Source organism: Phocoena phocoena, chromosome 19, assembly GCF_963924675.1.
Source record: "Phocoena phocoena chromosome 19, mPhoPho1.1, whole genome shotgun sequence".
NCBI lineage: Eukaryota > Metazoa > Chordata > Mammalia > Artiodactyla > Phocoenidae > Phocoena > Phocoena phocoena.
This window is the reverse complement of record NC_089237.1, coordinates 39,836,148-39,853,495: the sequence shown is the minus strand read 5'-3', so window position 1 is coordinate 39,853,495 and position 17,348 is coordinate 39,836,148. Positions and strand designations below refer to the sequence as shown.

The 17,348-nt window shown below is 76.8% G+C and overlaps 17 non-coding genes across 17 annotated transcripts; all 17 read left to right on the top strand.

The window, feature by feature from the left end:
• The first annotated feature begins 165 nt into the window (after window positions 1-165).
• On the top strand, window positions 166-284 carry LOC136139361 (5S ribosomal RNA). Its single transcript, XR_010656899.1, has one exon. It is a non-coding gene; the product is annotated as a 5S ribosomal RNA (ribosomal RNA).
• Window positions 285-1,185: 901 nt separating this feature from the next.
• On the top strand, window positions 1,186-1,304 carry LOC136139360 (5S ribosomal RNA). The gene has a single exon (XR_010656898.1). It is a non-coding gene; the product is annotated as a 5S ribosomal RNA (ribosomal RNA).
• A 924-nt stretch (window positions 1,305-2,228) lies between these two features.
• LOC136139359 (5S ribosomal RNA) lies at window positions 2,229-2,347 on the top strand. The gene has a single exon (XR_010656897.1). It is a non-coding gene; the product is annotated as a 5S ribosomal RNA (ribosomal RNA).
• A 901-nt stretch (window positions 2,348-3,248) lies between these two features.
• Window positions 3,249-3,367, top strand: LOC136139358 (5S ribosomal RNA). Its single transcript, XR_010656896.1, has one exon. It is a non-coding gene; the product is annotated as a 5S ribosomal RNA (ribosomal RNA).
• A 901-nt stretch (window positions 3,368-4,268) lies between these two features.
• Window positions 4,269-4,387, top strand: LOC136139357 (5S ribosomal RNA). Its single transcript, XR_010656895.1, has one exon. It is a non-coding gene; the product is annotated as a 5S ribosomal RNA (ribosomal RNA).
• Window positions 4,388-5,286: 899 nt separating this feature from the next.
• Window positions 5,287-5,405, top strand: LOC136139356 (5S ribosomal RNA). Its single transcript, XR_010656894.1, has one exon. It is a non-coding gene; the product is annotated as a 5S ribosomal RNA (ribosomal RNA).
• A 924-nt stretch (window positions 5,406-6,329) lies between these two features.
• LOC136139355 (5S ribosomal RNA) lies at window positions 6,330-6,448 on the top strand. The gene has a single exon (XR_010656893.1). It is a non-coding gene; the product is annotated as a 5S ribosomal RNA (ribosomal RNA).
• Window positions 6,449-7,349: 901 nt separating this feature from the next.
• LOC136139354 (5S ribosomal RNA) lies at window positions 7,350-7,468 on the top strand. The gene has a single exon (XR_010656892.1). It is a non-coding gene; the product is annotated as a 5S ribosomal RNA (ribosomal RNA).
• Window positions 7,469-8,369: 901 nt separating this feature from the next.
• LOC136139353 (5S ribosomal RNA) lies at window positions 8,370-8,488 on the top strand. Its single transcript, XR_010656891.1, has one exon. It is a non-coding gene; the product is annotated as a 5S ribosomal RNA (ribosomal RNA).
• A 901-nt stretch (window positions 8,489-9,389) lies between these two features.
• On the top strand, window positions 9,390-9,508 carry LOC136139351 (5S ribosomal RNA). The gene has a single exon (XR_010656889.1). It is a non-coding gene; the product is annotated as a 5S ribosomal RNA (ribosomal RNA).
• Window positions 9,509-10,432: 924 nt separating this feature from the next.
• LOC136139462 (5S ribosomal RNA) lies at window positions 10,433-10,551 on the top strand. The gene has a single exon (XR_010656997.1). It is a non-coding gene; the product is annotated as a 5S ribosomal RNA (ribosomal RNA).
• A 924-nt stretch (window positions 10,552-11,475) lies between these two features.
• Window positions 11,476-11,594, top strand: LOC136139350 (5S ribosomal RNA). Its single transcript, XR_010656888.1, has one exon. It is a non-coding gene; the product is annotated as a 5S ribosomal RNA (ribosomal RNA).
• Window positions 11,595-12,495: 901 nt separating this feature from the next.
• LOC136139349 (5S ribosomal RNA) lies at window positions 12,496-12,614 on the top strand. Its single transcript, XR_010656887.1, has one exon. It is a non-coding gene; the product is annotated as a 5S ribosomal RNA (ribosomal RNA).
• Window positions 12,615-13,515: 901 nt separating this feature from the next.
• On the top strand, window positions 13,516-13,634 carry LOC136139348 (5S ribosomal RNA). The gene has a single exon (XR_010656886.1). It is a non-coding gene; the product is annotated as a 5S ribosomal RNA (ribosomal RNA).
• Window positions 13,635-14,532: 898 nt separating this feature from the next.
• Window positions 14,533-14,651, top strand: LOC136139347 (5S ribosomal RNA). The gene has a single exon (XR_010656885.1). It is a non-coding gene; the product is annotated as a 5S ribosomal RNA (ribosomal RNA).
• Window positions 14,652-15,552: 901 nt separating this feature from the next.
• LOC136139346 (5S ribosomal RNA) lies at window positions 15,553-15,671 on the top strand. Its single transcript, XR_010656884.1, has one exon. It is a non-coding gene; the product is annotated as a 5S ribosomal RNA (ribosomal RNA).
• Window positions 15,672-16,572: 901 nt separating this feature from the next.
• LOC136139345 (5S ribosomal RNA) lies at window positions 16,573-16,691 on the top strand. The gene has a single exon (XR_010656883.1). It is a non-coding gene; the product is annotated as a 5S ribosomal RNA (ribosomal RNA).
• The last annotated feature ends 657 nt before the right edge of the window (window positions 16,692-17,348 follow it).

Below are 17,348 nucleotides of genomic sequence, written 5' to 3'. Positions count from 1 at the left end.
CGCCGGCCCTCGGCTGGGAGGTGGTGGCCAAACCCTCCGCCACCGCCCGATACCCGAGACGTCCGTTCCCCCTGCCTGGGCGGGCTGACCGCCGGGCTGGCTGGCCCTAAGGCGCCAGCGCCAGCGCAACTGGGCCTCAAGAGGCAGCCCGCGGTCCCCGCCCCCGTCTACGGCCATACCACCCTGAACGCGCCCGATCTCGTCTGATCTCGGAAGCTAAGCAGGGTCGGGCCTGGTTAGTACTTGGATGGGAGACCGCCTGGGAATACCGGGTGCTGTAGGCTTTTTGCCTCCCGCTCCGCCTTCTCCTTTACTCGCCCGCGGGCGGTGGCCGCCGGCTCCGCCCCCGCCGGGCCCCGCTGCAGGCCCCACCTCCTCAGGCCCCTCCCACCACGGCGCGCGTGCGCCGGAGGGGCCGCTCCCCGCCGGCCCGGCCGGCCGGGCGGCCAGAAGGCGGCCCCGGAAGGCAGCCGCACCCCGGACGCTCCCGGGGTGGCTGGCCCGGACCCAGAATCCGCCGCGGGCCCGTTTGCCGTCCTTTCGGCCAGCGAGCCCCTCGACCTGCACCTGGCCGCCCCCACTGGCGCCCAGCCCCGCTGCCGCCACCTGTGCGCCGGTGTGTCCCGCCACAGCTCCCTCCGGCAGAAGCCCCGCCTCCGCCGTGTCGCCGCGGCCGGGTGCGGGAGCGGGATCGAGGGCCGGGGCCGCTTCCCCGGGCCTGCCGGCCACCAGGGGCGGGCTCCTGAGCTCGGCGGGTGGTGTGCGGGCAAGGGTGGCCTTGCCGGGGCTGAGGGGCCGTGGCGACGCAATGGTGGCTCCCAGTGGCTTCGGGCCAGCTGCTGTCGGGCAGCAGGGCCGGCCCGGGCTGCGGCCGGGCTGCGCCTAGCGCCGCGTGGGCGGGCAGGGGCGATGCCCCAGGGACCGCGGGCCCCGGGCCCCGAAGCCTCCGGGGCCACGTCCCTGTGAGCGACGTGCGGGATCTTGGGCGGGGCGCCAAGCGCCGAAGGGTTTGCTGGGTCACGCCGGCCCTCGGCTGGGAGGTGGTGGCCAAACCCTCCGCCACCGCCCGATACCCGAGACGTCCGTTCCCCCTGCCTGGGCGGGCTGACCGCCGGGCTGGCTGGCCCTAAGGCGCCAGCGCCAGCGCAACTGGGCCTCAAGAGGCAGCCCGCGGTCCCCGTCCCCGTCTACGGCCATACCACCCTGAACGCGCCCGATCTCGTCTGATCTCGGAAGCTAAGCAGGGTCGGGCCTGGTTAGTACTTGGATGGGAGACCGCCTGGGAATACCGGGTGCTGTAGGCTTTTTGCCTCCCGCTCCGCCTTCTCCTTTACTTGCCCGCGGGCGGTGGCCGCCGGCTCCGCCCCCGCCGGGCCCCGCTGCAGGCCCCACCTCCTCAGGCCCCTCCCACCACGGCGCGCGTGCGCTGGAGGGGCCGCTCCCCGCCGGCCCGGCCGGCCGGGCGGCCAGAAGGCGGCCCCGGAAGGCAGCCGCACCCCGGACGCTCCCGGGGTGGCTGGCCCGGACCCAGAATCCGCCGCGGGCCCGGTTGCCGTCCTTTCGGCCAGCGAGCCCCTCGACCTGCACCTGGCCGCCCCCACTGGCGCCCAGCCCCGCTGCCGCCACCTGTGCGCCGGTGTGTCCCGCCACAGCTCCCTCCGGCAGAAGCCCCGCCTCCGCCGTGTCGCCGCGGCCGGGTGCGGGAGCGGGATCGAGGGCCGGGGCCGCTTCCCCGGGCCTGCCGGCCACCAGGGGCGGGCTCCTGAGCTCGGCGGGTGGTGTGCGGGCAAGGGTGGCCTTGCCGGGGCTGAGGGGCCGTGGCGACGCAATGGTGGCTCCCAGTGGCTTCGGGCCAGCTGCTGTCGGGCAGCAGGGCCGGCCCGGGCTGCGGCCGGGCTGCGCCTAGCGCCGCGTGGGCGGGCAGGGGCGATGCCCCAGGGACCGCGGGCCCCGGGCCCCGAAGCCCCCGGGGCCACGTCCCTGTGAGCGACGTGCGGGATCTTGGGCGGGGCGCCAAGCGCCGAAGGGTTTGCTGGGTCACGCCGGCCCTCGGCTGGGAGGTGGTGGCCAAACCCTCCGCCACCGCCCGATACCCGAGACGTCCGTTCCCCCTGCCTGGGCGGGCGGCGGGGTCCCGCCGGGGCGGGCTGACCGCCGGGTTGGCTGGCCCTAAGGCGCCAGCGCCAGCGCAACTGGGCCTCAAGAGGCAGCCCGCGGTCCCCGCCCCCGTCTACGGCCATACCACCCTGAACGCGCCCGATCTCGTCTGATCTCGGAAGCTAAGCAGGGTCGGGCCTGGTTAGTACTTGGATGGGAGACCGCCTGGGAATACCGGGTGCTGTAGGCTTTTTGCCTCCCGCTCCGCCTTCTCCTTTACTCGCCCGCGGGCGGTGGCCGCCGGCTCCGCCCCCGCCGGGCCCCGCTGCAGGCCCCACCTCCTCAGGCCCCTCCCACCACGGCGCGCGTGCGCCGGAGGGGCCGCTCCCCGCCGGCCCGGCCGGCCGGGCGGCCAGAAGGCGGCCCCGGAAGGCAGCCGCACCCCGGACACTCCCGGGGTGGCTGGCCCGGACCCAGAATCCGCCGCGGGCCCGGTTGCCGTCCTTTCGGCCAGCGAGCCCCTCGACCTGCACCTGGCCGCCCCCACTGGCGCCCAGCCCCGCTGCCGCCACCTGTGCGCCGGTGTGTCCCGCCACAGCTCCCTCCGGCAGAAGCCCCGCCTCCGCCGTGTCGCCGCGGCCGGGTGCGGGAGCGGGATCGAGGGCCGGGGCCGCTTCCCCGGGCCTGCCGGCCACCAGGGGCGGGCTCCTGAGCTCGGCGGGTGGTGTGCGGGCAAGGGTGGCCTTGCCGGGGCTGAGGGGCCGTGGCGACGCAATGGTGGCTCCCAGTGGCTTCGGGCCAGCTGCTGTCGGGCAGCAGGGCCGGCCCGGGCTGCGGCCGGGCTGCGCCTAGCGCCGCGTGGGCGGGCAGGGGCGATGCCCCAGGGACCGCGGGCCCCGGGCCCCGAAGCCCCCGGGGCCACGTCCCTGTGAGCGACGTGCGGGATCTTGGGCGGGGCGCCAAGCGCCGAAGGGTTTGCTGGGTCACGCCGGCCCTCGGCTGGGAGGTGGTGGCCAAACCCTCCGCCACCGCCCGATACCCGAGACGTCCGTTCCCCCTGCCTGGGGGGGCTGACCGCCGGGCTGGCTGGCCCTAAGGCGCCAGCGCCAGCGCAACTGGGCCTCAAGAGGCAGCCCGCGGTCCCCGCCCCCGTCTACGGCCATACCACCCTGAACGCGCCCGATCTCGTCTGATCTCGGAAGCTAAGCAGGGTCGGGCCTGGTTAGTACTTGGATGGGAGACCGCCTGGGAATACCGGGTGCTGTAGGCTTTTTGCCTCCCGCTCCGCCTTCTCCTTTACTCGCCCGCGGGCGGTGGCCGCCGGCTCCGCCCCCGCCGGGCCCCGCTGCAGGCCCCACCTCCTCAGGCCCCTCCCACCACGGCGCGCGTGCGCCGGAGGGGCCGCTCCCCGCCGGCCCGGCCGGCCGGGCGGCCAGAAGGCGGCCCCGGAAGGCAGCCGCACCCCGGACGCTCCCGGGGTGGCTGGCCCGGACCCAGAATCCGCCGCGGGCCCGGTTGCCGTCCTTTCGGCCAGCGAGCCCCTCGACCTGCACCTGGCCGCCCCCACTGGCGCCCAGCCCCGCTGCCGCCACCTGTGCGCCGGTGTGTCCCGCCACAGCTCCCTCCGGCAGAAGCCCCGCCTCCGCCGTGTCGCCGCGGCCGGGTGCGGGAGCGGGATCGAGGGCCGGGGCCGCTTCCCCGGGCCTGCCGGCCACCAGGGGCGGGCTCCTGAGCTCGGCGGGTGGTGTGCGGGCAAGGGTGGCCTTGCCGGGGCTGAGGGGCCGTGGCGACGCAATGGTGGCTCCCAGTGGCTTCGGGCCAGCTGCTGTCGGGCAGCAGGGCCGGCCCGGGCTGCGGCCGGGCTGCGCCTAGCGCCGCGTGGGCGGGCAGGGGCGATGCCCCAGGGACCGCGGGCCCCGGGCCCCGAAGCCTCCGGGGCCACGTCCCTGTGAGCGACGTGCGGGATCTTGGGCGGGGCGCCAAGCGCCGAAGGGTTTGCTGGGTCACGCCGGCCCTCGGCTGGGAGGTGGTGGCCAAACCCTCCGCCACCGCCCGATACCCGAGACGTCCGTTCCCCCTGCCTGGGCGGGCTGACCGCCGGGCTGGCTGGCCCTAAGGCGCCAGCGCCAGCGCAACTGGGCCTCAAGAGGCAGCCCGCGGTCCCCGCCCCCGTCTACGGCCATACCACCCTGAACGCGCCCGATCTCGTCTGATCTCGGAAGCTAAGCAGGGTCGGGCCTGGTTAGTACTTGGATGGGAGACCGCCTGGGAATACCGGGTGCTGTAGGCTTTTTGCCTCCCGCTCCGCCTTCTCCTTTACTCGCCCGCGGGCGGTGGCCGCCGGCTCCGCCCCCGCCGGGCCCCGCTGCAGGCCCCACCTCCTCAGGCCCCTCCCACCACGGCGCGCGTGCGCCGGAGGGGCCGCTCCCCGCCGGCCCGGCCGGCCGGGCGGCCAGAAGGCGGCCCCGGAAGGCAGCCGCACCCCGGACGCTCCCGGGGTGGCTGGCCCGGACCCAGAATCCGCCGCGGGCCCGGTTGCCGTCCTTTCGGCCAGCGAGCCCCTCGACCTGCACCTGGCCGCCCCCACTGGCGCCCAGCCCCGCTGCCGCCACCTGTGCGCCGGTGTGTCCCGCCACAGCTCCCTCCGGCAGAAGCCCCGCCTCCGCCGTGTCGCCGCGGCCGGGTGCGGGAGCGGGATCGAGGGCCGGGGCCGCTTCCCCGGGCCTGCCGGCCACCAGGGGCGGGCTCCTGAGCTCGGCGGGTGGTGTGCGGGCAAGGGTGGCCTTGCCGGGGCTGAGGGGCCGTGGCGACGCAATGGTGGCTCCCAGTGGCTTCGGGCCAGCTGCTGTCGGGCAGCAGGGCCGGCCCGGGCTGCGGCCGGGCTGCGCCTAGCGCCGCGTGGGCGGGCAGGGGCGATGCCCCAGGGACCGCGGACCCCGGGCCCCGAAGCCCCCGGGGCCACGTCCCTGTGAGCGACGTGCGGGATCTTGGGCGGGGCGCCAAGCGCCGAAGGGTTTGCTGGGTCACGCCGGCCCTCGGCTGGGAGGTGGTGGCCAAACCCTCCGCCACCGCCCGATACCCGAGACGTCCGTTCCCCCTGCCTGGGCGGGCTGACCGCCGGGCTGGCTGGCCCTAAGGCGCCAGCCAGCGCAACTGGGCCTCAAGAGGCAGCCCGCGGTCCCCGCCCCCGTCTACGGCCATACCACCCTGAACGCGCCCGATCTCGTCTGATCTCGGAAGCTAAGCAGGGTCGGGCCTGGTTAGTACTTGGATGGGAGACCGCCTGGGAATACCGGGTGCTGTAGGCTTTTTGCCTCCCGCTCCGCCTTCTCCTTTACTCGCCCGCGGGCGGTGGCCGCCGGCTCCGCCCCCGCCGGGCCCCGCTGCAGGCCCCACCTCCTCAGGCCCCTCCCACCATGGCGCGCGTGCGCCGGAGGGGCCGCTCCCCGCCGGCCCGGCCGGCCGGGCGGCCAGAAGGCGGCCCCGGAAGGCAGCCGCACCCCGGACGCTCCCGGGGTGGCTGGCCCGGACCCAGAATCCGCCGCGGGCCCGGTTGCCGTCCTTTCGGCCAGCGAGCCCCTCGACCTGCACCTGGCCGCCCCCACTGGCGCCCAGCCCCGCTGCCGCCACCTGTGCGCCGGTGTGTCCCGCCACAGCTCCCTCCGGCAGAAGCCCCGCCTCCGCCGTGTCGCCGCGGCCGGGTGCGGGAGCGGGATCGAGGGCCGGGGCCGCTTCCCCGGGCCTGCCGGCCACCAGGGGCGGGCTCCTGAGCTCGGCGGGTGGTGTGCGGGCAAGGGTGGCCTTGCCGGGGCTGAGGGGCCGTGGCGACGCAATGGTGGCTCCCAGTGGCTTCGGGCCAGCTGCTGTCGGGCAGCAGGGCCGGCCCGGGCTGCGGCCGGGCTGCGCCTAGCGCCGCGTGGGCGGGCAGGGGCGATGCCCCAGGGACCGCGGGCCCCGGGCCCCGAAGCCCCCGGGGCCACGTCCCTGTGAGCGACGTGCGGGATCTTGGGCGGGGCGCCAAGCGCCGAAGGGTTTGCTGGGTCACGCCGGCCCTCGGCTGGGAGGTGGTGGCCAAACCCTCCGCCACCGCCCGATACCCGAGACGTCCGTTCCCCCTGCCTGGGCGGGCGGCGGGGTCCCGCCGGGGCGGGCTGACCGCCGGGCTGGCTGGCCCTAAGGCGCCAGCGCCAGCGCAACTGGGCCTCAAGAGGCAGCCCGCGGTCCCCGCCCCCGTCTACGGCCATACCACCCTGAACGCGCCCGATCTCGTCTGATCTCGGAAGCTAAGCAGGGTCGGGCCTGGTTAGTACTTGGATGGGAGACCGCCTGGGAATACCGGGTGCTGTAGGCTTTTTGCCTCCCGCTCCGCCTTCTCCTTTACTCGCCCGCGGGCGGTGGCCGCCGGCTCCGCCCCCGCCGGGCCCCGCTGCAGGCCCCACCTCCTCAGGCCCCTCCCACCACGGCGCGCGTGCGCCGGAGGGGCCGCTCCCCGCTGGCCCGGCCGGCCGGGCGGCCAGAAGGCGGCCCCGGAAGGCAGCCGCACCCCGGACGCTCCCGGGGTGGCTGGCCCGGACCCAGAATCCGCCGCGGGCCCGGTTGCCGTCCTTTCGGCCAGCGAGCCCCTCGACCTGCACCTGGCCGCCCCCACTGGCGCCCAGCCCCGCTGCCGCCACCTGTGCGCCGGTGTGTCCCGCCACAGCTCCCTCCGGCAGAAGCCCCGCCTCCGCCGTGTCGCCGCGGCCGGGTGCGGGAGCGGGATCGAGGGCCGGGGCCGCTTCCCCGGGCCTGCCGGCCACCAGGGGCGGGCTCCTGAGCTCGGCGGGTGGTGTGCGGGCAAGGGTGGCCTTGCCGGGGCTGAGGGGCCGTGGCGACGCAATGGTGGCTCCCAGTGGCTTCGGGCCAGCTGCTGTCGGGCAGCAGGGCCGGCCCGGGCTGCGGCCGGGCTGCGCCTAGCGCCGCGTGGGCGGGCAGGGGCGATGCCCCAGGGACCGCGGGCCCCGGGCCCCGAAGCCCCCGGGGCCACGTCCCTGTGAGCGACGTGCGGGATCTTGGGCAGGGCGCCAAGCGCCGAAGGGTTTGCTGGGTCACGCCGGCCCTCGGCTGGGAGGTGGTGGCCAAACCCTCCGCCACCGCCCGATACCCGAGACGTCCGTTCCCCCTGCCTGGGCGGGCTGACCGCCGGGCTGGCTGGCCCTAAGGCGCCAGCGCCAGCGCAACTGGGCCTCAAGAGGCAGCCCGCGGTCCCTGCCCCCGTCTACGGCCATACCACCCTGAACGCGCCCGATCTCGTCTGATCTCGGAAGCTAAGCAGGGTCGGGCCTGGTTAGTACTTGGATGGGAGACCGCCTGGGAATACCGGGTGCTGTAGGCTTTTTGCCTCCCGCTCCGCCTTCTCCTTTACTCGCCCGCGGGCGGTGGCCGCCGGCTCCGCCCCCGCCGGGCCCCGCTGCAGGCCCCACCTCCTCAGGCCCCTCCCACCACGGCGCGCGTGCGCCGGAGGGGCCGCTCCCCGCCGGCCCGGCCGGCCGGGCGGCCAGAAGGCGGCCCCGGAAGGCAGCCGCACCCCGGACGCTCCCGGGGTGGCTGGCCCGGACCCAGAATCCGCCGCGGGCCCGGTTGCCGTCCTTTCAGCCAGCGAGCCCCTCGACCTGCACCTGGCCGCCCCCACTGGCGCCCAGCCCCGCTGCCGCCACCTGTGCGCCGGTGTGTCCCGCCACAGCTCCCTCCGGCAGAAGCCCCGCCTCCGCCGTGTCGCCGCGGCCGGGTGCGGGAGCGGGATCGAGGGCCGGGGCCGCTTCCCCGGGCCTGCCGGCCACCAGGGGCGGGCTCCTGAGCTCGGCGGGTGGTGTGCGGGCAAGGGTGGCCTTGCCGGGGCTGAGGGGCCGTGGCGACGCAATGGTGGCTCCCAGTGGCTTCAGGCCAGCTGCAGTCGGGCAGCAGGGCCGGCCCGGGCTGCGGCCGGGCTGCGCCTAGCGCCGCGTGGGCGGGCAGGGGCGATGCCCCAGGGACCGCGGGCCCCGGGCCCCGAAGCCTCCGGGGCCACGTCCCTGTGAGCGACGTGCGGGATCTTGGGCGGGGCGCCAAGCGCCGAAGGGTTTGCTGGGTCACGCCGGCCCTCGGCTGGGAGGTGGTGGCCAAACCCTCCGCCACCGCCCGATACCCGAGACGTCCGTTCCCCCTGCCTGGGCGGGCTGACCGCCGGGCTGGCTGGCCCTAAGGCGCCAGCGCCAGCGCAACTGGGCCTCAAGAGGCAGCCCGCGGTCCCCGCCCCCGTCTACGGCCATACCACCCTGAACGCGCCCGATCTCGTCTGATCTCGGAAGCTAAGCAGGGTCGGGCCTGGTTAGTACTTGGATGGGAGACCGCCTGGGAATACCGGGTGCTGTAGGCTTTTTGCCTCCCGCTCCGCCTTCTCCTTTACTCGCCCGCGGGCGGTGGCCGCCGGCTCCGCCCCCGCCGGGCCCCGCTGCAGGCCCCACCTCCTCAGGCCCCTCCCACCACGGCGCGCGTGCGCCGGAGGGGCCGCTCCCCGCCGGCCCGGCCGGCCGGGCGGCCAGAAGGCGGCCCCGGAAGGCAGCCGCACCCCGGACGCTCCCGGGGTGGCTGGCCCGGACCCAGAATCCGCCGCGGGCCCGGTTACCGTCCTTTCGGCCAGCGAGCCCCTCGACCTGCACCTGGCCGCCCCCACTGGCGCCCAGCCCCGCTGCCGCCACCTGTGCGCCGGTGTGTCCCGCCACAGCTCCCTCCGGCAGAAGCCCCGCCTCCGCCGTGTCGCCGCGGCCGGGTGCGGGAGCGGGATCGAGGGCCGGGGCCGCTTCCCCGGGCCTGCCGGCCACCAGGGGCGGGCTCCTGAGCTCGGCGGGTGGTGTGCGGGCAAGGGTGGCCTTGCCGGGGCTGAGGGGCCGTGGCGACGCAATGGTGGCTCCCAGTGGCTTCGGGCCAGCTGCTGTCGGGCAGCAGGGCCGGCCCGGGCTGCGGCCGGGCTGCGCCTAGCGCCGCGTGGGCGGGCAGGGGCGATGCCCCAGGGACTGCGGGCCCCGGGCCCCGAAGCCTCCGGGGCCACGTCCCTGTGAGCGACGTGCGGGATCTTGGGCGGGGCGCCAAGCGCCGAAGGGTTTGCTGGGTCACGCCGGCCCTCGGCTGGGAGGTGGTGGCCAAACCCTCCGCCACCGCCCGATACCCGAGACGTCCGTTCCCCCTGCCTGGGCGGGCTGACCGCCAGGCTGGCTGGCCCTAAGGCGCCAGCGCCAGCGCAACTGGGCCTCAAGAGGCAGCCCGCGGTCCCCGTCCCCGTCTACGGCCATACCACCCTGAACGCGCCCGATCTCGTCTGATCTCGGAAGCTAAGCAGGGTCGGGCCTGGTTAGTACTTGGATGGGAGACCGCCTGGGAATACCGGGTGCTGTAGGCTTTTTGCCTCCCGCTCCGCCTTCTCCTTTACTCGCCCGCGGGCGGTGGCCGCCGGCTCCGCCCCCGCCGGGCCCCGCTGCAGGCCCCACCTCCTCAGGCCCCTCCCACCACGGCGCGCGTTCGCCGGAGGGGCCGCTCCCCGCTGGCCCGGCCGGCCGGGCGGCCAGAAGGCGGCCCCGGAAGGCAGCCGCACCCCGGACGCTCCCGGGGTGGCTGGCCCGGACCCAGAATCCGCCGCGGGCCCGGTTGCCATCCTTTCGGCCAGCGAGCCCCTCGACCTGCACCTGGCCGCCCCCACTGGCGCCCAGCCCCGTTGCCGCCACCTGTGCGCCGGTGTGTCCCGCCACAGCTCCCTCCGGCAGAAGCCCCGCCTCCGCCGTGTCGCCGCGGCCGGGTGCGGGAGCGGGATCGAGGGCCGGGGCCGCTTCCCCGGGCCTGCCGGCCACCAGGGGCGGGCTCCTGAGCTCGGCGGGTGGTGTGCGGGCAAGGGTGGCCTTGCCGGGGCTGAGGGGCCGTGGCGACGCAATGGTGGCTCCCAGTGGCTTCGGGCCAGCTGCTGTCGGGCAGCAGGGCCGGCCCGGGCTGCGGCCGGGCTGCGCCTAGCGCCGCGTGGGCGGGCAGGGGCGATGCCCCAGGGACCGCGGGCCCCGGGCCCCGAAGCCCCCGGGGCCACGTCCCTGTGAGCGACGTGCGGGATCTTGGGCGGGGCGCCAAGCGCCGAAGGGTTTGCTGGGTCACGCCGGCCCTCGGCTGGGAGGTGGTGGCCAAACCCTCCGCCACCGCCCGATACCCGAGACGTCCGTTCCCCCTGCCTGGGCGGGCGGCGGGGTCCCGCCGGGGCGGGCTGACCGCCGGGCTGGCTGGCCCTAAGGCGCCAGCGCCAGCGCAACTGGGCCTCAAGAGGCAGCCCGCGGTCCCCGCCCCCGTCTACGGCCATACCACCCTGAACGCGCCTGATCTCGTCTGATCTCGGAAGCTAAGCAGGGTCGGGCCTGGTTAGTACTTGGATGGGAGACCGCCTGGGAATACCGGGTGCTGTAGGCTTTTTGCCTCCCGCTCCGCCTTCTCCTTTACTCGCCCGCGGGCGGTGGCCGCCGGCTCCGCCCCCGCCGGGCCCCGCTGCAGGCCCCACCTCCTCAGGCCCCTCCCACCACGGCGCGCGTGCGCCGGAGGGGCCGCTCCCCGCCGGCCCGGCCGGCCGGGCGGCCAGAAGGCGGCCCCGGAAGGCAGCCGCACCCCGGACGCTCCCGGGGTGGCTGGCCCGGACCCAGAATCCGCCGCGGGCCCGGTTGCCGTCCTTTCGGCCAGCGAGCCCCTCGACCTGCACCTGGCCGCCCCCACTGGCGCCCAGCCCCGCTGCCGCCACCTGTGCGCCGGTGTGTCCCGCCACAGCTCCCTCCGGCAGAAGCCCCGCCTCCGCCGTGTCGCCGCGGCCGGGTGCGGGAGCGGGATCGAGGGCCGGGGCCGCTTCCCCGGGCCTGCCGGCCACCAGGGGCGGGCTCCTGAGCTCGGCGGGTGGTGTGCGGGCAAGGGTGGCCTTGCCGGGGCTGAGGGGCCGTGGCGACGCAATGGTGGCTCCCAGTGGCTTCGGGCCAGCTGCTGTCGGGCAGCAGGGCCGGCCCGGGCTGCGGCCGGGCTGCGCCTAGCGCCGCGTGGGCGGGCAGGGGCGATGCCCCAGGGACCGCGGGCCCCGGGCCCCGAAGCCCCCGGGGCCACGTCCCTGTGAGCGACGTGCGGGATCTTGGGCGGGGCGCCAAGCGCCGAAGGGTTTGCTGGGTCACGCCGGCCCTCGGCTGGGAGGTGGTGGCCAAACCCTCCGCCACCGCCCGATACCCGAGACGTCCGTTCCCCCTGCCTGGGCGGGCGGCGGGGTCCCGCCGGGGCGGGCTGACCGCCGGGCTGGCTGGCCCTAAGGCGCCAGCGCCAGCGCAACTGGGCCTCAAGAGGCAGCCCGCGGTCCCCGCCCCCGTCTACGGCCATACCACCCTGAACGCGCCCGATCTCGTCTGATCTCGGAAGCTAAGCAGGGTCGGGCCTGGTTAGTACTTGGATGGGAGACCGCCTGGGAATACCGGGTGCTGTAGGCTTTTTGCCTCCCGCTCCGCCTTCTCCTTTACTCGCCCGCGGGCGGTGGCCGCCGGCTCCGCCCCCGCCGGGCCCCGCTGCAGGCCCCACCTCCTCAGGCCCCTCCCACCACGGCGCGCGTGCGCCGGAGGGGCCGCTCCCCGCCGGCCCGGCCGGCCGGGCGGCCAGAAGGCGGCCCCGGAAGGCAGCCGCACCCCGGACGCTCCCGGGGTGGCTGGCCCGGACCCAGAATCCGCCGCGGGCCCGGTTGCCGTCCTTTCGGCCAGCGAGCCCCTCGACCTGCACCTGGCCGCCCCCACTGGCGCCCAGCCCCGCTGCCGCCACCTGTGCGCCGGTGTGTCCCGCCACAGCTCCCTCCGGCAGAAGCCCCGCCTCCGCCGTGTCGCCGCGGCCGGGTGCGGGAGCGGGATCGAGGGCCGGGGCCGCTTCCCCGGGCCTGCCGGCCACCAGGGGCGGGCTCCTGAGCTCGGCGGGTGGTGTGCGGGCAAGGGTGGCCTTGCCGGGGCTGAGGGGCCGTGGCGACGCAATGGTGGCTCCCAGTGGCTTCGGGCCAGCTGCTGTCGGGCAGCAGGGCCGGCCCGGGCTGCGGCCGGGCTGCGCCTAGCGCCGCTTGGGCGGGCAGGGGCGATGCCCCAGGGACCGCGGGCCCCGGGCCCCGAAGCCTCCGGGGCCACGTCCCTGTGAGCGACGTGCGGGATCTTGGGCGGGGCGCCAAGCGCCGAAGGGTTTGCTGGGTCACGCCGGCCCTCGGCTGGGAGGTGGTGGCCAAACCCTCCGCCACCGCCCGATACCCGAGACGTCCGTTCCCCCTGCCTGGGCGGGCTGACCGCCGGGCTGGCTGGCCCTAAGGCGCCAGCGCCAGCGCAACTGGGCCTCAAGAGGCAGCCCGCGGTCCCCGCCCCCGTCTACGGCCATACCACCCTGAACGCGCCCGATCTCGTCTGATCTCGGAAGCTAAGCAGGGTCGGGCCTGGTTAGTACTTGGATGGGAGACCGCCTGGGAATACCGGGTGCTGTAGGCTTTTTGCCTCCCGCTCCGCCTTCTCCTTTACTCGCCCGCGGGCGGTGGCCGCCGGCTCCGCCCCCGCCGGGCCCCGCTGCAGGCCCCACCTCCTCAGGCCCCTCCCACCATGGCGCGCGTGTGCCGGAGGGGCCGCTCCCCGCCGGCCCGGCCGGCCGGGCGGCCAGAAGGCGGCCCCGGAAGGCAGCCGCACCCCGGACGCTCCCGGGGTGGCTGGCCCGGACCCAGAATCCGCCGCGGGCCCGGTTGCCGTCCTTTCGGCCAGCGAGCCCCTCGACCTGCACCTGGCCGCCCCCACTGGCGCCCAGCCCCGCTGCCGCCACCTGTGCGCCGGTGTGTCCCGCCACAGCTCCCTCCGGCAGAAGCCCCGCCTCCGCCGTGTCGCCGCGGCCGGGTGCAGGAGCGGGATCGAGGGCCGGGGCCGCTTCCCCGGGCCTGCCGGCCACCAGGGGCGGGCTCCTGAGCTCGGCGGGTGGTGTGCGGGCAAGGGTGGCCTTGCCGGGGCTGAGGGGCCGTGGCGACGCAATGGTGGCTCCCAGTGGCTTCGGGCCAGCTGCTGTCGGGCAGCAGGGCCGGCCCGGGCTGCGGCCGGGCTGCGCCTAGCGCCGCGTGGGCGGGCAGGGGCGATGCCCCAGGGACCGCGGGCCCCGGGCCCCGAAGCCCCCGGGGCCACGTCCCTGTGAGCGACGTGCGGGATCTTGGGCGGGGCGCCAAGCGCCGAAGGGTTTGCTGGGTCACGCCGGCCCTCGGCTGGGAGGTGGTGGCCAAACCCTCCGCCACCGCCCGATACCCGAGACGTCCGTTCCCCCTGCCTGGGCGGGCTGACCGCCGGGCTGGCTGGCCCTAAGGCGCCAGCGCCAGCGCAACTGGGCCTCAAGAGGCAGCCCGCGGTCCCCGCCCCCGTCTACGGCCATACCACCCTGAACGCGCCCGATCTCGTCTGATCTCGGAAGCTAAGCAGGGTCGGGCCTGGTTAGTACTTGGATGGGAGACCGCCTGGGAATACCGGGTGCTGTAGGCTTTTTGCCTCCCGCTCCGCCTTCTTTACTCGCCCGCGGGCGGTGGCCGCCGGCTCCGCCCCCGCCGGGCCCCGCTGCAGGCCCCACCTCCTCAGGCCCCTCCCACCACGGCGCGCGTGCGCCGGAGGGGCCGCTCCCCGCCGGCCCGGCCGGCCGGGCGGCCAGAAGGCGGCCCCGGAAGGCAGCCGCACCCCGGACGCTCCCGGGGTGGCTGGCCCGGACCCAGAATCCGCCGCGGGCCCGGTTGCCGTCCTTTCGGCCAGCGAGCCCCTCGACCTGCACCTGGCCGCCCCCACTGGCGCCCAGCCCCGCTGCCGCCACCTGTGCGCCGGTGTGTCCCGCCACAGCTCCCTCCGGCAGAAGCCCCGCCTCCGCCGTGTCGCCGCGGCCGGGTGCGGGAGCGGGATCGAGGGCCGGGGCCGCTTCCCCGGGCCTGCCGGCCACCAGGGGCGGGCTCCTGAGCTCGGCGGGTGGTGTGCGGGCAAGGGTGGCCTTGCCGGGGCTGAGGGGCCGTGGCGACGCAATGGTGGCTCCCAGTGGCTTCGGGCCAGCTGCTGTCGGGCAGCAGGGCCGGCCCGGGCTGCGGCCGGGCTGCGCCTAGCGCCGCGTGGGCGGGCAGGGGCGATGCCCCAGGGACCGCGGGCCCCGGGCCCCGAAGCCCCCGGGGCCACGTCCCTGTGAGCGACGTGCGGGATCTTGGGCGGGGCGCCAAGCGCCGAAGGGTTTGCTGGGTCACGCCGGCCCTCGGCTGGGAGGTGGTGGCCAAACCCTCCGCCACCGCCCGATACCCGAGACGTCCGTTCCCCCTGCCTGGGCGGGCTGACCGCCGGGCTGGCTGGCCCTAAGGCGCCAGCGCCAGCGCAACTGGGCCTCAAGAGGCAGCCCGCGGTCCCCGCCCCCGTCTACGGCCATACCACCCTGAACGCGCCCGATCTCGTCTGATCTCGGAAGCTAAGCAGGGTCGGGCCTGGTTAGTACTTGGATGGGAGACCGCCTGGGAATACCGGGTGCTGTAGGCTTTTTGCCTCCCGCTCCGCCTTCTCCTTTACTCGCCCGCGGGCGGTGGCCGCCGGCTCCGCCCCCGCCGGGCCCCGCTGCAGGCCCCACCTCCTCAGGCCCCTCCCACCACGGCGCGCGTGCGCCGGAGGGGCCGCTCCCCGCCGGCCCGGCCGGCCGGGCGGCCAGAAGGCGGCCCCGGAAGGCAGCCGCACCCCGGACGCTCCCGGGGTGGCTGGCCCGGACCCAGAATCCGCCGCGGGCCCGGTTGCCGTCCTTTCGGCCAGCGAGCCCCTCGACCTGCACCTGGCCGCCCCCACTGGCGCCCAGCCCCGCTGCCGCCACCTGTGCGCCGGTGTGTCCCGCCACAGCTCCCTCCGGCAGAAGCCCCGCCTCCGCCGTGTCGCCGCGGCCGGGTGCGGGAGCGGGATCGAGGGCCGGGGCCGCTTCCCCGGGCCTGCCGGCCACCAGGGGCGGGCTCCTGAGCTCGGCGGGTGGTGTGCGGGCAAGGGTGGCCTTGCCGGGGCTGAGGGGCCGTGGCGACGCAATGGTGGCTCCCAGTGGCTTCGGGCCAGCTGCTGTCGGGCAGCAGGGCCGGCCCGGGCTGCGGCCGGGCTGCGCCTAGCGCCGCGTGGGCGGGCAGGGGCGATGCCCCAGGGACCGCGGGCCCCGGGCCCCGAAGCCCCCGGGGCCACGTCCCTGTGAGCGACGTGCGGGATCTTGGGCGGGGCGCCAAGCGCCGAAGGGTTTGCTGGGTCACGCCGGCCCTCGGCTGGGAGGTGGTGGCCAAACCCTCCGCCACCGCCCGATACCCGAGACGTCCGTTCCCCCTGCCTGGGCGGGCTGACCGCCGGGCTGGCTGGCCCTAAGGCGCCAGCGCCAGCGCAACTGGGCCTCAAGAGGCAGCCCGCGGTCCCCGCCCCCGTCTACGGCCATACCACCCTGAACGCGCCCGATCTCGTCTGATCTCGGAAGCTAAGCAGGGTCGGGCCTGGTTAGTACTTGGATGGGAGACCGCCTGGGAATACCGGGTGCTGTAGGCTTTTTGCCTCCCGCTCTGCCTTCTCCTTTACTCGCCCGCGGGCGGTGGCCGCCGGCTCCGCCCCCGCCGGGCCCCGCTGCAGGCCCCACCTCCTCAGGCCCCTCCCACCACGGCGCGCGTGCGCCGGAGGGGCCGCTCCCCGCCGGCCCGGCCGGCCGGGCGGCCAGAAGGCGGCCCCGGAAGGCAGCCGCACCCCGGACGCTCCCGGGGTGGCTGGCCCGGACCCAGAATCCGCCGCGGGCCCGGTTGCCGTCCTTTCGGCCAGCGAGCCCCTCGACCTGCACCTGGCCGCCCCCACTGGCGCCCAGCCCCGCTGCCGCCACCTGTGCGCCGGTGTGTCCCGCCACAGCTCCCTCCGGCAGAAGCCCCGCCTCCGCCGTGTCGCCGCGGCCGGGTGCGGGAGCGGGATCGAGGGCCGGGGCCGCTTCCCCGGGCCTGCCGGCCACCAGGGGCGGGCTCCTGAGCTCGGCGGGTGGTGTGCGGGCAAGGGTGGCCTTGCCGGGGCTGAGGGGCCGTGGCGACGCAATGGTGGCTCCCAGTGGCTTCGGGCCAGCTGCTGTCGGGCAGCAGGGCCGGCCCGGGCTGCGGCCGGGCTGCGCCTAGCGCCGCGTGGGCGGGCAGGGGCGATGCCCCAGGGACCGCGGGCCCCGGGCCCCGAAGCCCCCGGGGCCACGTCCCTGTGAGCGACGTGCGGGATCTTGGGCGGGGCGCCAAGCGCCGAAGGGTTTGCTGGGTCACGCCGGCCCTCGGCTGGGAGGTGGTGGCCAAACCCTCCGCCACCGCCCGATACCCGAGACGTCCGTTCCCCCTGCCTGGGCGGGCTGACCGCCGGGCTGGCTGGCCCTAAGGCGCCAGAGCCAGCGCAACTGGGCCTCAAGAGGCAGCCCGCGGTCCCCGCCCCCGTCTACGGCCATACCACCCTGAACGCGCCCGATCTCGTCTGATCTCGGAAGCTAAGCAGGGTCGGGCCTGGTTAGTACTTGGATGGGAGACCGCCTGGGAATACCGGGTGCTGTAGGCTTTTTGCCTCCCGCTCCGCCTTCTCCTTTACTCGCCTGCGGGCGGTGGCCGCCGGCTCCGCCCCCGCCGGGCCCCGCTGCAGGCCCCACCTCCTCAGGCCCCTCCCACCACGGCGCGCGTGCGCCGGAGGGGCCGCTCCCCGCCGGCCCGGCCGGCCGGGCGGCCAGAAGGCGGCCCCGGAAGGCAGCCGCACCCCGGACGCTCCCGGGGTGGCTGGCCCGGACCCAGAATCCGCCGCGGGCCCGGTTGCCGTCCTTTCGGCCAGCGAGCCCCTCGACCTGCACCTGGCCGCCCCCACTGGCGCCCAGCCCCGCTGCCGCCACCTGTGCGCCGGTGTGTCCCGCCACAGCTCCCTCCGGCAGAAGCCCCGCCTCTGCCGTGTCGCCGCGGCCGGGTGCGGGAGCGGGATCGAGGGCCGGGGCCGCTTCCCCGGGCCTGCCGGCCACCAGGGGCGGGCTCCTGAGCTCGGCGGGTGGTGTGCGGGCAAGGGTGGCCTTGCCGGGGCTGAGGGGCCGTGGCGACGCAATGGTGGCTCCCAGTGGCTTCGGGCCAGCTGCAGTCGGGCAGCAGGGCCGGCCCGGGCTGCGGCCGGGCTGCGCCTAGCGCCGCGTGGGCGGGCAGGGGCGATGCCCCAGGGACCGCGGGCCCCGGGCCCCGA